General features: G+C 39.0%; 1 pseudogene; it reads right to left on the bottom strand.

The window, feature by feature from the left end:
• Nucleotides 1-1,221: 1,221 nt before the first annotated feature.
• On the bottom strand, nucleotides 1,222-8,003 carry LOC126594536 (prolycopene isomerase, chloroplastic-like; annotated as a pseudogene).
• Nucleotides 8,004-14,320: the final 6,317 nt, after the last annotated feature.

Here is a 14,320-nt window from a genome sequence, read left to right as displayed (position 1 = left end):
ACGTTTTACACCTCCTATATTTAAAACGGATAACGAACTTTTAATTTTCCACATTGCAGACATAAGTTCTGCAACCATATCAACTTATGTTTTTTGGTTTATTTGACTGTCGGCTCCTCCATAGTTGTGGGATACGTGCATGGGATGCATATAAGCTGTACTTGCACCATTGTGACCAAACTATGCAATTGTTTGGCATTTTCAAATACTGAGTATCGATTGAGGTAAAGTTGAAGCTTCATGACTATTTTTAGTCTATGCGACGCAAGTGTAGCTTTCTATTCAACCAAAAAACATGAGTTTCTGTTGTGATTGGCTCATAGTTTGAGTTGGCAACAATTTTGATAGTTTAGTTTTATGTGCTACAGGGAAATGGCTGTAGCAAAGTGTTGTCTTTGTGTTTGTTTGCACGTAAATATGTATGCTTTCTATGCATGAAAAAAGTCTACTTTATAGGCTAGGTTTTCTTTTCATGTTTTCCCATTTGCTTTTTTCACGTGAAGGTGGCATTGTGATTTGTTTAAAGGCAAAGGGAGGGGATGCATAGTTTCATGCAAAGCATGTGGAAGCCTTCCGTAAAAGCTGGGGGATGAAAATGATGGCCTTTATTTAAATGCAAGGAATTGCTTGCATTGTATATAAATGCTTGCCGAGTGTGAAGAAAAGGAGAGTGCATCCGGAAAACACAGAGGGAAAAGAAAATAGAGTGAGAGTGAGAAACTCTAGGGGAGAGTGAGGCTCTTGGAAAAATTCTGTGAGGGTACAAGGGATTGGGGTTTGGGTTATGTTGATTTAACTCAAGTGTATCTTGTACTAGTTATTCTCATAATGAAAAGCAATATCTCTCCGAGGACGTAGGCAGGTTTTTGCCGAACCTCGTAATTCTCTTGGTGTCTTTATTTCTTGTATTTTAAATTGTTCAACTGTGGGTTTATAAGTTGGTGAGATAACAGACCAAAGCACAACAGTTTCATGGTCGTCATCAATTTTAATGAAGGGTAAGTAGGTCAAACAATAGGAAGGCTTAAATTACATGATTTTAAAATATTTAAGTGCAATGTGTCTTGTACACTTTATCTCATGTATGTCAATTATAATCGGCTCGTATGATTGTATTAACCGACATGTAACTGTACTCCGTATTCAATTATAATATCGACTCGTATGGTTGTTCTTAACTCGTGAATTAACTTTGTTAAATTCAATTAGAGATGGCAAGAGTGCAAACTGAAGGCAAATTTTTTATAGATTGATTTCATCAAAAGCAGTTTATAGAGTTGCCACTTATAAATATACATTTCTTGAGAAAGAAGAAAGTGCAAGTAAAGAGAAAAACAATCAGCTAACAGATTTGGCAGGAAAAGGTTGTACTGCATACAGCATGGAGACCACTGTACAGTTTCTCTACAGCTCATGTTTAAACCATGACAGATACCGTGCTCCATACGTGTCTACCTGCTGCATAAGAATGCTACTCACAAGCAAGATATATACGCGCCATTCCAGCCAAAGGGTCACAATGATCTTATATTATCCTATTGACACGCCAAACCTGCTGTCTATTGCTGCTAAATAGTATGGAAGATATATACCCCAACCTGCTATTAGAGCTACCGTGTTATGTGATAAAGAAGACAATGCATCTGCAGCCAAAATGTCAAGCTGCATTACATATTGTCCGTATGAAGTCTCACGCTAATGTCCTTAACCATCCAAGTAGTCGAAGGAGGGCAGCATCCAATACTGGGGACTTCTTCTCAAGCCCTGCCAAAGGAACAAAAAAATTAAGGAAATGAAATAAATAAACCAACATAAGAGCTCTAAACAGTTCTACACATCAAAACAGCTATGGATGGCTCCATTTGAACTCCGTCTGTTCGCTCCTTAATCACCCCGATATTTTATTTGTTAATGAAAATATACTGTTTACCCTTATCAATATTTTAATTCCACATCTTTTTACTCTAATTTACTATGCTGTGAAAAGAAAAGACTGCCCATCAAGACCAAACGTGGCAGGCTTTTTCTAGGGACGAGAAGGAATTAGAAGGTGCCCATGATGCCTCTTTTGGTTCAAAAAGAGGAGCTGCCGGTGGCGCTTTTGTTCCATCAAATTTTCTTTTCAAAGAGTAAAATCAGATTACAAAACTAACCCAAAAAATGGGAAAGAAAAGCACTGAGAAAATACCTTTGTCAGCAGCTACTCGATGAGCACACATTACTCCTGAGAAGGATACGGCTATAACACCTTGTCCTGGAAAGCAGCTATCACCAACACAGTAAAAACCATCCATAGCCTGCATTTTTCATCATATCATAGCACACCTTGTTCAGTATGCTTAAAATCAATGACTATTAAAACATCCATTTTATATCGTAATTGAACTTACTGTTGTATTGAATGGCATTCCCAATAATCCTTTAGGAGTATTACGTGGTATTGGTCCGTAAGTACCCTTGTCACGAGCCAGGTACCGCCTGTGGGTCTTTGGCGTTCCCACCTGCCAAGATTGGAGAAACTTTCAATGATCATATCAAATAGTGTAAACTAAAAGTTGTGGAATCCAAGAACCTTAAGCATACCAAGGTATTCACCCATAGAAGGGCTTGTTTTGTGGAATCAGCTTAGGTAAGTTCATAGAAAGCAGAGAGCCTAAAAATCAAATGCCCCTCAGGATGAACATTTGTTAAGTTGAAGAGAACAAACACGTATTGTAATAAATATGTAAGTTCTACTTGAGGGAGAGAAGTGCTAAGCTCTCAAACATTTTTGGTAATTTCCTCTCATCTTCCGCTCTGTCTCTCTCCTTTCCATGTCACAAGGCTCACAACCTTAACAGTAATTCAGATATCTCAACTGCTTGATATAGATTAGAAGTGAATAGGGTACAGTATTACCTCCTTAAAAACGATGGACGATTTAAGCCCTGGAAATAGAGAAATTGTTGATTAGTCTCACTAGGATCTATGATAATATTGCGTCTGTGACTGAGAGGACTAAGAAACTTGATAAAACTGATTCTACCGGGGTTGTAACAACACTCGAGGTCTTTGAACGAAGACTAATTAGACATGCTCAAAAAGAAAATCTGACAAAAAAGATACTTTCCAGTCTAAGATTACCGTCAAGAGATAGCTCACAAGCTTGCAATTTTAAGGCGAATAAATTCTGGAAGAAGAAAGATAAGCGTTGATACATCATTTAATTTGCAAATTTCATCTGCTACAAACTCCTTCTTTGCCTCGTAGTCCTTTGGAGAGAGTCCCTATATAGAAATCTCCACCTCTTTAGTTACTCAAGTTACACATACATATGTACAAGGAGGGGGTTAGCTGGCTAGGGAAAGAGAGTGGGGAGGAATCAATGTAACTTCTATGGAAGAGGTTGTAAATATGTGAAGAATATGGCGTCCTTCTGGAGCCAATGATGAATCAAGAACAGTTGGGATATACTTCCATAAGGCTCTTCTAACTTTGTCCAATCATCCTGAAAAAGATGGAAGACAAAGAAGACAGATGAGCGAAAGCATTTCTATTTCAACGCCCGAAAACGTTTCCTAGCAAATGATGGTATTGAAAAGGAAAAACAATAGTACCTCAAGCACAAAATGGTGGCAATCTGTTTCTGGTGGCAGAACCTCAGCTTTCACCTCCATGTGAATGAAAAGAAAAGATGGGGCCTGAACATAAACTTTCTGAAAATCTTCCTCTTGTTTCGGAACCTAGTCTCCTTTTATCAGTTTTCCTTTAACGCGCTACATATAACAGCACAACAATCAGCAGCAAACAACAATCATCCAATAAAACAACTGCTGGTAGCACTAACCAAAGGTATTCCATCTTGTAGCATTTGATATTATGGTTTTTGCAAAGAATTCCCTCCCGTCTGAAAGCCTTACTCCAACCTACATGCACGCTAAAATAACATAAACAAAATCATCTTTTGACAAATATAAATACTATTTATCGAAGCAAAGAATAGATATCTTTGCATCACTTATCCAAGACTAATTTGAACTCACCGCTCTGCCCTGATCAACTATGATGTTAGTAACGTTGGCCTTGTAAAGTATCTGACTGCCCTGGTCTACCAGACCTTTTGCTAAGGACTTTGCAATTCCACCAACACCACCAATAGGGTAGTTAATCCCACCATAATGCCTGTCACACATAACCTGTCGAAAACATAAAGAACAGAAAACAAGAGGAAAATACACAAGATAGTACCCAAAAAGCAACTTGAAAATCTTACCATGCTTGCATTGATCATTGGTGTCTGCAAAGCCTTAACTGTACTCACAATAAAACACTGGATACAAAAGATGGAGGGGAAGACCATTGGTGGACCACCAAAGACGACTAAATGAATAAATGATATAAAATCATAAATACGAATTTCAATAGGATCAAACAACCCACCTCCGCATCTATGAAAGACAACAGTTGGGGATCCTGAATGTATTTGCAAGCTATATCCCCAGCATTTTGAGGCAAATAGTAGGCTGCAATAGATACCCATCACGTAAGCTAGATTAACGGTATGAAACAAAAGTGCAATAATCCTCGCCCCAAACAAACCCTAGTCCTATTATTAATTTTTTTTTAAGTTTTCTGTACCAGTAACAACATCAATAGATCTCATCAGATAACAGCAAGCATCGATCAATCAGGGATGCATTTTTACCCAGTTTCAATTACTTTAATCAGTGATTAAATCCTACGGACACATTACTATATTGTTGTCTGAAATATATCCAAGGTAGAGCTGGAAAAACAAACCAAAGGCTAACTCATATCTTGCAACATGACTCGAATTTATGTTTTAAATTCAATTGCAGTGAAAAATAAATAAATACAAAAACTAATGCTTACCAAGTGTCAAGCATTCAACAGGCTTCTGAAAAAACTGTCCAAAATGATAGATTGGCTCCTCAAGTGACTTCAGTTCCAATGAGTTCGAGGCATTGAAAACCTATTCATATGTACACAATCTATTAGTATCAGTTCTGAATTACAAGTAATGAAAATATCCCAAAGGGACTCCCACTCAACTTGCAAATTATATGAAAAAAGAAAAGAACAGACCTTCCAACAGACACCATAGAATTTGAGAATCCCTTGCTTTTCATGGGGAAATTTGCTAGTACGTTCTGAAATAAATTCACTGTATTCTCTGTGCACTAGGACAGAAAGATTATCGGGTAGATGGTAATGGACAGTAGTCGGATCAGGAATCACCGGCATCTCACAACCTACAGCTGCCAGTGCTTGGGTTATCAAATTTAGATTGCCCTGCCATATTACCAATTCAGTGACTAGATGAGAAAATATCAAAACTCACAAAATGCAGGCCTCACTGAACATAAGACAAATAAGAGTTCTTCAACCAATACAAAATGCCAACAAGATGGAGTTCATGCTTAGAACATTAGAACCCCATGTCATCATCAAAAGAAGAAAAATATAAAGTTATATCAAAATATACAAGACGCATGAGAGTTAATTATCTTTCACATATTTCCAGACCGCCTTTCAGTTAATGACTACATTCCCATTGAGACATGTGTCTACCCTTGGACAAATCTCTCCTTTTTCCCCAGAGTCAAGGATCCTTAAGCTCTAATGTCACTTGTTAACTCACTGTAGCGTGTTTACAGGAAATAGTGGAATAAAGAATGTCTGCTATTACATTCCCATGCATACGAGTTTCTATAAGGATACAATGCTCTTCATGGTAGTAGCTCCCAACCTTCAGTAAGTTTCCACTAGTTCTTTTGATTAAGAAAAGAAATTCTTTGAACCTCTACATGATTATTTCCACCACAGATATCGAACTACTTTCACAGAAAGTCAAAATCATGCCCAAAGTAACATTTCAATCAGTCAAGAAAGGGCCATCGATAACAATGTATAATATACATTGAACAATTAGAAAGAGAGGACTAATCCCTTCTACTTGTTAGTAATGCTGTTTTCCTTTCGGTAAGATAATAACTTTTTCACTTGTTTTACATGCTTTCTTATTAGCAGAGCAAAGCATTTCAACTTTTTACATACTAGTTTTTTGCAATGTATTAAAAGCGTGAGACGTGGGCAAGGCATTCGAGGCAAAGGCCCACCTAGGCGTGAGGCGCGAGGCTTGAGGTGAAGCTTACAGGATTAAATTTTTTATTATATATATGTTTTATATATTATACATATAATTGTATAAAAAATAATACTATGTAAAATAAACATCCAATCTCAATTTTTCATTCAAATACATAAAAAGGTCGTACCCAGTGCACAAGGCTCCCGCTTTACGCAGGGTCTGGGAGAGGTGAATGTCGGCTAGCCTTACCCCTATTTATGGAGAAGCTGCTCCCAAGTTCATTCAAATACATAGTCATTCAAAATATAATATCATCTAAATTCATTATTCAAAGGTAATATCATCCAAATTCATCATTCAAAAGGTAATACAAACAAAGAAAACAATCATTCATCCAAATCCTCTTCATATAAATCAAAATACTAACAAAGATATCAATCATTCATCTAAACCCTCTTCATCTAAATAAAAGGTAACATCATCCTCTTCATTGCCAACTCTAGATGAACCTTGTAGGGTATGTCATTAATTCAGTATACAAGGTACTTTTTATTATGCAACATTAAAAGAATGAAGTATTAAATACGTGGCATCGTTATTATAACCCTTGGATCGTTTTAGACGGTGCAATAAAAAAAATGCAGAGAATCCCTAACCAGCCCTTAATGGTCTACGTTGGAAATTAACAAGGGCATTCAATTGAATGCAACCCCTTTTCTTCTTAATCCCTGTGTTGTTCTGTGTGCTTAATTTCAAGTTCCAAAGCAAACAGTTGGTTGGCCATTCCCTCCCTCTAACTCTCTGTGTTTAATGTTGCATAATAAAATAATAAGAAATTAGGAGTAAATTAAAGAGACTTCATACAAGGCACTTGTACCTAAAATACTTTCAATATATAGTCCTTCAACTGCTCCAGAAAAGCTTTATTGCACGCAGAGCTCACCTTCCCAAACCAGTAAACCCTAATTATTTTCTTTTAGCCTTTTATTTCCTACCCCAGAAAAACTTCCCCAGTACACTGCTCCATATTTCAAAAAATCAAATCCCAACTTTTTCAGAATTTCAGAAACCCTAACCTTTGGGATTTCTGGGCTTGCTGACGGCATTGGGCTGACAGTGCTAGGGTGATGGCGGCGTGACGACCGATGCTGCTCCAAGCTGGGGCTGTGTGTTCTGGCGCGCGGGAGAAGAGGATGAAGGAGGCAGATGAGAGGACGATCGAAGGTATGGTAAACAGAATCTAGATTAAAACTAAAAACCCTTACCCAAACAGCGTCGTTTTGGGTTTGGATGTTTTTTTTTTTTTAAAAGGGCAGTCAAGGCGCCTGGACTGGACGCCTGGAGGCACGCCTCGACATTTCCGACGAAGCATTTCACCCACTCCAACAAAACAGAGGCGTTAGCCTCAGCGCCCAGCCTTAAAGGCGCCCCAAGGCTAGTTTTTTAAAACATTGGTTTTTTGACATATGGACTGATTTAAGTTCTTTTCAAACATTTACAACTCAAGTGATATAGCTAACTAGTAAACCGCAATGTATGTAAGGAAAAATCAAAACTTTTCGCTACAACTGACCTTATCGCTGAAACCGAACATCACAGAAGATCCAACATTAAATGAACTCCCACCAGGAATCACATACTTCTCCAAAACCAAAATCTTGGCACCCATCACAGCCAATTGTGTTACTGCAACCAACCCTCAAATCCCTGACCCTATAACAATGGCATCATTAATTTTCTTCCCACCACCTCCCTCTCTCTCCATCACTTTACCTACACTCAATGTCAAACTCGACTTCACCACGAAACTCAAATTCGTCGAATTCACCTCATCCAACCCTAATTGCACTCCGCCATGTCTTTGTCTACTGCAAACCGAACCTCCCAATTGACTCCCTTCAACCAATTTGTATTGAAATAATTAATATAAGAAACCTAATGGAAGTCAGTGAAGCCCTGTATCAAGGGATGTCATGTAGTCCCCCTAAATCAAGGGATCTTGTATAGCCTTTCAAAAGCTTAAATTAAGGAGTTGCGTGTTGTGCTTTAACTCCTTTCCCCTTTTATATTTACTTGTAACTTGTGTAGATTTTTTCAATCAATACAAAAAAATCCTTTTCGCCATTCTTAATATGGTATCACAAAGCTAAGGAAATCCAAGCAGACCCTAGTTTCTTCCCGTTGCATTTTTTTCTTCTGTGTCATTGTTCTTTCATGGCTGGCGAACAAAGTTCGGATAGAAATAAGTCAGACATTTCCAGTCCTTTTTTCATTCACCATTTCGACCATCCGGCAATGGTTCTCGTCTCTAAGCTTTTCAACGAAGACAACTACTCCACTTGGTGTCATTCTGTGAAGCTCTATCTGAGCGCTAAGAACAAACTGGGTTTTGTGGATGGCACACTGAAGGCTCCTGATAAAAGCAAGAAATCAGATGACTTTGCTTCTTGGAAACGGTGCAACGACATGATCGTTTCTTAGATCTTGAATTCAGTTGACCAGACTATCCATGATAGCATTGTCTACTACACCACACCTCAAGTAATTTGGCAGGATCTTGAAGATCATTTCAGCCAAGGTAATGCACCTAGAATTTATCAAATTCAACAAGATATAGCTTCTATTTCTCATGACCAATTATATGTTGCTGCTTATTATACCAAACTGAAGTTTGTGGGATGAACTTGCATCCTACAATGATCATGAGTCTTGCACCTGTGGTGCATTAAAGAAGCAAGGTGATCAAACGGAGAGAACCAGATTAATGCAATTCCTCATGGGTCTCAAATAGTTTTATGGTGCTGCGTATGGCAACATCCTGATGATGAGTCCATTGCCCTCTGTGCATTCAGTGTATTCCATGATTGTCCAGCAAGAAAAACAGCGCGATGTGAGCAATTCACATGAAGCTGCAGAGGTATCAGTAATGGTTGTTCGTCAATGGCATAAGTCGCAAACTGGTAGCCAAACTAGCAGTAGCTCTTTTTCTCGTAAACAACTTCACTACACTTATTGTGACACCGCCCACCATACCATTGACACATGTTACAAACTGCACTGATATCCTTCCGAACATCGTCGTCATCATAGCAACAAAGGTGGTGGACGCAATAAACGCCATGGAAGTTCTGCCAACAATACCACCAATGAGGCTTCTCTGCAAGAATTGCATTCTGCTGTACTTGGTCTCTTTGAAGTTCAATTCCAGCAGATATTGTCCATCATGAACAATAATGAGATAGCACAAAATGCTCCCAAAGCCAATGTTGCCGCCAATGCCATTGAAAACTCATCAGGTTTGTTAGAACCTCTTAAGCGTTTTCGTTGATGAATAATCGATAGTGGTGCGACAGACCATATTACATCTTCAACAAATTCACTCACTCGTTGTACCAAGAGTGTCACCTTACCACCTGTTCAAATGCCTAGTGGACAGGAGGCTCCTATCACATCCATTGGGAATTTATCTTTAAATTCTTCAATTCATTTGCAAGATGTATTATGTGTGCCAACTTTCAAAGTTGACTTAATTTCTGTAAGCAAGGTCACTAGCGCCATGGCTTGTTTAGTAACATTTTTCCCTTACTGGTGCATTTTGCAGGATTTGGCTACGAAGAAAACAAATGGTTTGGGTAAATAGCGTGAATGACTGTATTACTTGGTGGTGCTAGTTTTAGAAAGGCCAACATCTTTTGTCAAACCTTCATGCAACCTTGTCACCTCCTCCACTAAATTATGGCATCAACGTTTGGGTCACATATCACCATTTCGATTAGAGTTTATGGCAAAAAATATGTTGCATATCCCTTTTAAGTTGAATGATGCTTGCAACATATGTCCATTGGCCATGCAACATCGTATCCCTTTTGGCATTAGTTCAATTACTACTAAGAAACCTTTTGATCTCATCCGTTGTGACATTTGGGGTCCTTATAAGATAAGTTCTCTTTCTGGAGCCAATTATTTTTCAACAGTGGTAGATTATTCTAGGTTTACATGGGCCTTCCTCATGCATCATAAAAGTGAAACACAAAGCCTACTCAAAAAGTTTTTTTTTCCTTTGTGCAAACACAATTCCAAACACAAGTACGAACAATTCGAACTGATAATGGTGGGAAGTTCCTTTCTTTACGTCTTTTTTTTTAAGGATATTGGGGTTGTTTTTCAACATTCATGCGTCTATACGCTCAACAAAATGGGGTTGTAGAATGCAAGCACCGTCACATTCTTGAAATGGCACGTGCTTTGCATTTTCAAGCTCATCTTCCATTACATTTTTAGGGGGATTGTGTGTTAACCGCGGTACACCTTATAAACAGATTGCCAACCCATCTTCTCCATTACAAAACACCTTATGAACTACTTCATGCTAAACCTCGCACTTTTTCTCATATACGTGTGTTTGGATGTCTTGCCTATGCGACCAATGTACATGTTTCTCATAAGTTTGATGCACGAGCTAAGCGTTGTGTATTTCTTGGTTATCCTTTCAGGCAAAAGGCATATAAACTTTATGATTTAACAGGAAAACAGATTTTTACGAACCGGGACATCATTTTTCATGAAATACCTACCCCTTTCAAACCTTGCCATATTCTCCCACTGTAGAACCTCCTACAAACTTGCATCATTACCCTATTGTCGACCTCATTCCTTTTACATCTATCATTTCTCCATCCACTCTAGAAACATCTAGTCCACCATGTCTCTATGCCTCATCCCATCCTGCCCTTTCAAACACTTATTCACCCAATTCACCCAATACAACCACCTATGACACATATCCACCCAATCCCATAAATCCTCCTCTTTCCACTTATGACAGTATAGCTCCACCAGACTCTACTGGGCGACCCCAACGTCATCGCACTGCCTCTGCTTACCTCGGTGATTATGTATGCTCACAAGTGACGTTGCCCACACCCAAACCATCGTCATCTTCGTCGTCAAGTCTTTGTAAAGGTACACAATATCCATTGAGTAATTTCTTATATTATCACCGTTACTCACCTAATCATTTTGCTTACATTGCTCATGTTACTCATGATGAAGAGCCTACCACATATACAAAGGCCGTTTCTAGCCCTCACTGGCAGGCCACCATTCATTCTGAATTACAAGCGTTGGCAGAGAATCACACTTGGACTCTTACTTCTCTTCCTCCCGAAAAATCTCATATTTGTTGCAGATGGGTTTATAAGATCAAACGGTGTTCTGATGGAACCATTGAGCGTTACAAAGCGCGTTTGGTAGCCAAGGGCTACACTCAGATGGAAGGCATTGACTACCATGATACTTTTTCACCTACAGCTAAAATGATTATTGTTCGATGTTTATTAGCTCTTGCTTTTGCTCAAAATTGGTCCATTCACCAATTGGATGTTAATAACGCATTCTTGCATGGCGATCTTCATAAGGAAATCTATATGTCACCCCCTTTTGGTCTTCTACGACAGGGGGAGAGTTTAGTGTGTCGCCTCAACAAGTCATTGTATGGTTTAAAGCAAGCTTCTCGTCAATGGTTTGTTAAGTTCTCCACTGCTATTCAAACTGCAGGTTTTGTACAATCCAAAGCTGATTACTCTATTTTTACTCATCGAAAAGGAAAGTCATTCACGGCCCTTTTGATTTATGTGGACGACACCGTCATTACTGGAAATAATATGGCTGCCATATCTTTTCTTAAAAGGTTTCTACACAGTCGCTTTCGAATCAAAGATCTCGGAAACTTGAAATATTTTCTGAGGATTGAAGTGTCACGTTCACATAAAGGTATTTCCCTCTCACAACAGAAATACGCTTTGGAGATTTTGAAGAACGTTGGCCTCTTGGGAGCACAATCACTGAATTTCCCAATGGAACAAAATTTAAAGCTTTTAGACAAAGGGAAACTGCTTAAAGATCTGTCTCAGTATAGAAGAATTGTTGGGCGTTTAATCTACTTGACTATCACCCGTCCTGACATTACTTATTATGTGCATGTGTTGAGCCATTTTATGCATGAACCACGTAAGCCACATATAGAGGCAGCACTTCATGTTCAAAGGTATATCAAAGGCACACCGGATCATGGCCTTTTCTTTTCCTCACATCACAATTTAGCTCTGACAGCTTATTGTGACTCGGACTAGGCAAAAATTGCCTACTCACCCGAAGGTCTACCACAGGTTATTGCATATTCTTAGGATCTTCTTTGATTTCTTGGAGATCAAAAAGACAAATGACGGTTTCCCTATCTTCAGCCGAAACTGAATACAGAGCTATGACGGGTGCTTGTTGTGAATTGTCTTGGCTTCGACATCTTCTCAAAGACCTGAGCTTATCACATCCAGGGGCCGCGACATTGCATTGTGATAACCAAGCAGCTTTACACATAGCTGCTAACCCCTTCTTCCATGACAGCACTAGACATATAGAGATTGATTGTCACTTCATCATAGACAAAGTGCAAGATGGTTCCGTTGTTACAAAATATGTCTATTCCTCACACCAACTAGCAGATGTGTTCACAAAGGCGTTGGGAAAAGATGCATTCTCAACCATGTTACGCAAGTTAGGAGTTCTTGACATACACTCTCCAACTTGAGGGGGAGTGTTGAAATAATTAATATAAGAAACCTAATGGAAGTCGGTGAAGCCCTGTATCAAGGGATGTCATGTAGTCCCCCTAAATCAAGGGATCTTGTATAGCCCTTCAAAAGCTAAATTAAGGAGTTGCACGTGTTTTGCTTTAACTTCTTCCCCCTTTTATATTTACTTGTAACTTGTGTAGATATTTTCAATCAATACAGAAAAATCCTTTTCGCCATTCTTAATAATTTGCTTTTGCAAAACTCTAAACCCACCCTATCGAGCTTGTACTCATTGAGAAGTGAGCTTTTACCATGCCCAAAGGAGAGAACTTTGAGTTTTCGACTTCTAGGTCTCATTGTTCCCATCTGCAAACTACATCCATGAGCAAAAACTTGAGAATTATGAGACCACAATTGCAATTCACAGAGGTTGGCGCCATTTCCCTCAGAGCCATGATGCTGAAACCTGTGTTTTTTACTTGTGGGTTTTGAAGACCTCAACTGGATGTTGTAATGGCGACTAGAAAACTGATAAACCTCCATGGAAGATGTGAAACCGAGCTCAGGCATGGAAAGTGAGTGGGGAAAGGACATTTTTTTTTATAGTTTTGGTGGGAGAGACGGTGATATGGAGCTTGTTTTGGTGGGTTTTGTAGGTGGAATTCAAGTGAAATTGGGTTGTGATTCCACTCTACAATTCTTAGAGAAGAAGAGACAAAAGATTCTCACTCTTGGTTAATGGGTCAAAATGGCACCTGTCTAAATATTTTTTTAAATTTCTCAGTATTATTACGTTAATTTATAGGGGGAGGAGGTGAGGTTGAACCTATGCAGCACAAGCCAAAAATCCTCCGACACTCAAGTCAGTGGACGTTTTGAGAACTTTAAAAGAATTTTGAGTTCTCTTTCGTTCTTCTATCTAGCATGAGAGCCTTGTAGGTAACAAAAGCAATGTTCGAAGAAGAGGAAGACATTGAACTCTCTTGTTTCTTCTTTTGATGCTACTCCATAGAGGAATCGAGAATGGACCTAACGGTTATGGGCAATTGTAAGACCATAAATTACACAAACCTGACACCTGACATTCAAGTTCAAAAGTATATGTAAATTAATGTAAGAGACACATTATGGAACTATGACAATGCTCTGAATTCTTAACATAAAAATATTAACTTGACCATCGAAGAATCTGTGAGTGGCATCACACCAATGCTACCATAGCTTTCGAAGATCAATGTGTTAGGCAGATTATTCTAACCATTTTGGACACATACAGATTGTATTCCAACATATCCTGAAATTATTGTACAAAATTAAAAAGGAAAAAAAGAATCAAGTAAAGAGAATATTCTTTACCTTCTATCCTGAAATTTTTGTACGTCTCTTTTGGTTCCTTCCATCAAGTGTGCAAAAAGCCTACCGAATCAACGGTAAACGTCATGCCACAGTGGGTCCCCGCGTCCTATAACGATGCCCAACCCCTCCCGGGCCCTCCTAAGCTTATACAATCATGACCGTCCTCTGAACCCAACGCCATCACAACCGTCGAATGTAGCCCCAAAGTGGTCCCCACCCCCGGTTCACATGCCGCACCGTCCCTTCGCGAGTGCCACGTGTCTAGAGCTCACAAGTGAGCTCTGTTCTTTCACAAAAGAAG

Source organism: Malus sylvestris, chromosome 12 (genome assembly GCF_916048215.2).
Source record: "Malus sylvestris chromosome 12, drMalSylv7.2, whole genome shotgun sequence".
NCBI lineage: Eukaryota > Viridiplantae > Streptophyta > Magnoliopsida > Rosales > Rosaceae > Malus > Malus sylvestris.
Note: the sequence above shows the minus strand (reverse complement) of the source record. Positions and strands in the feature narration are given on the sequence as shown.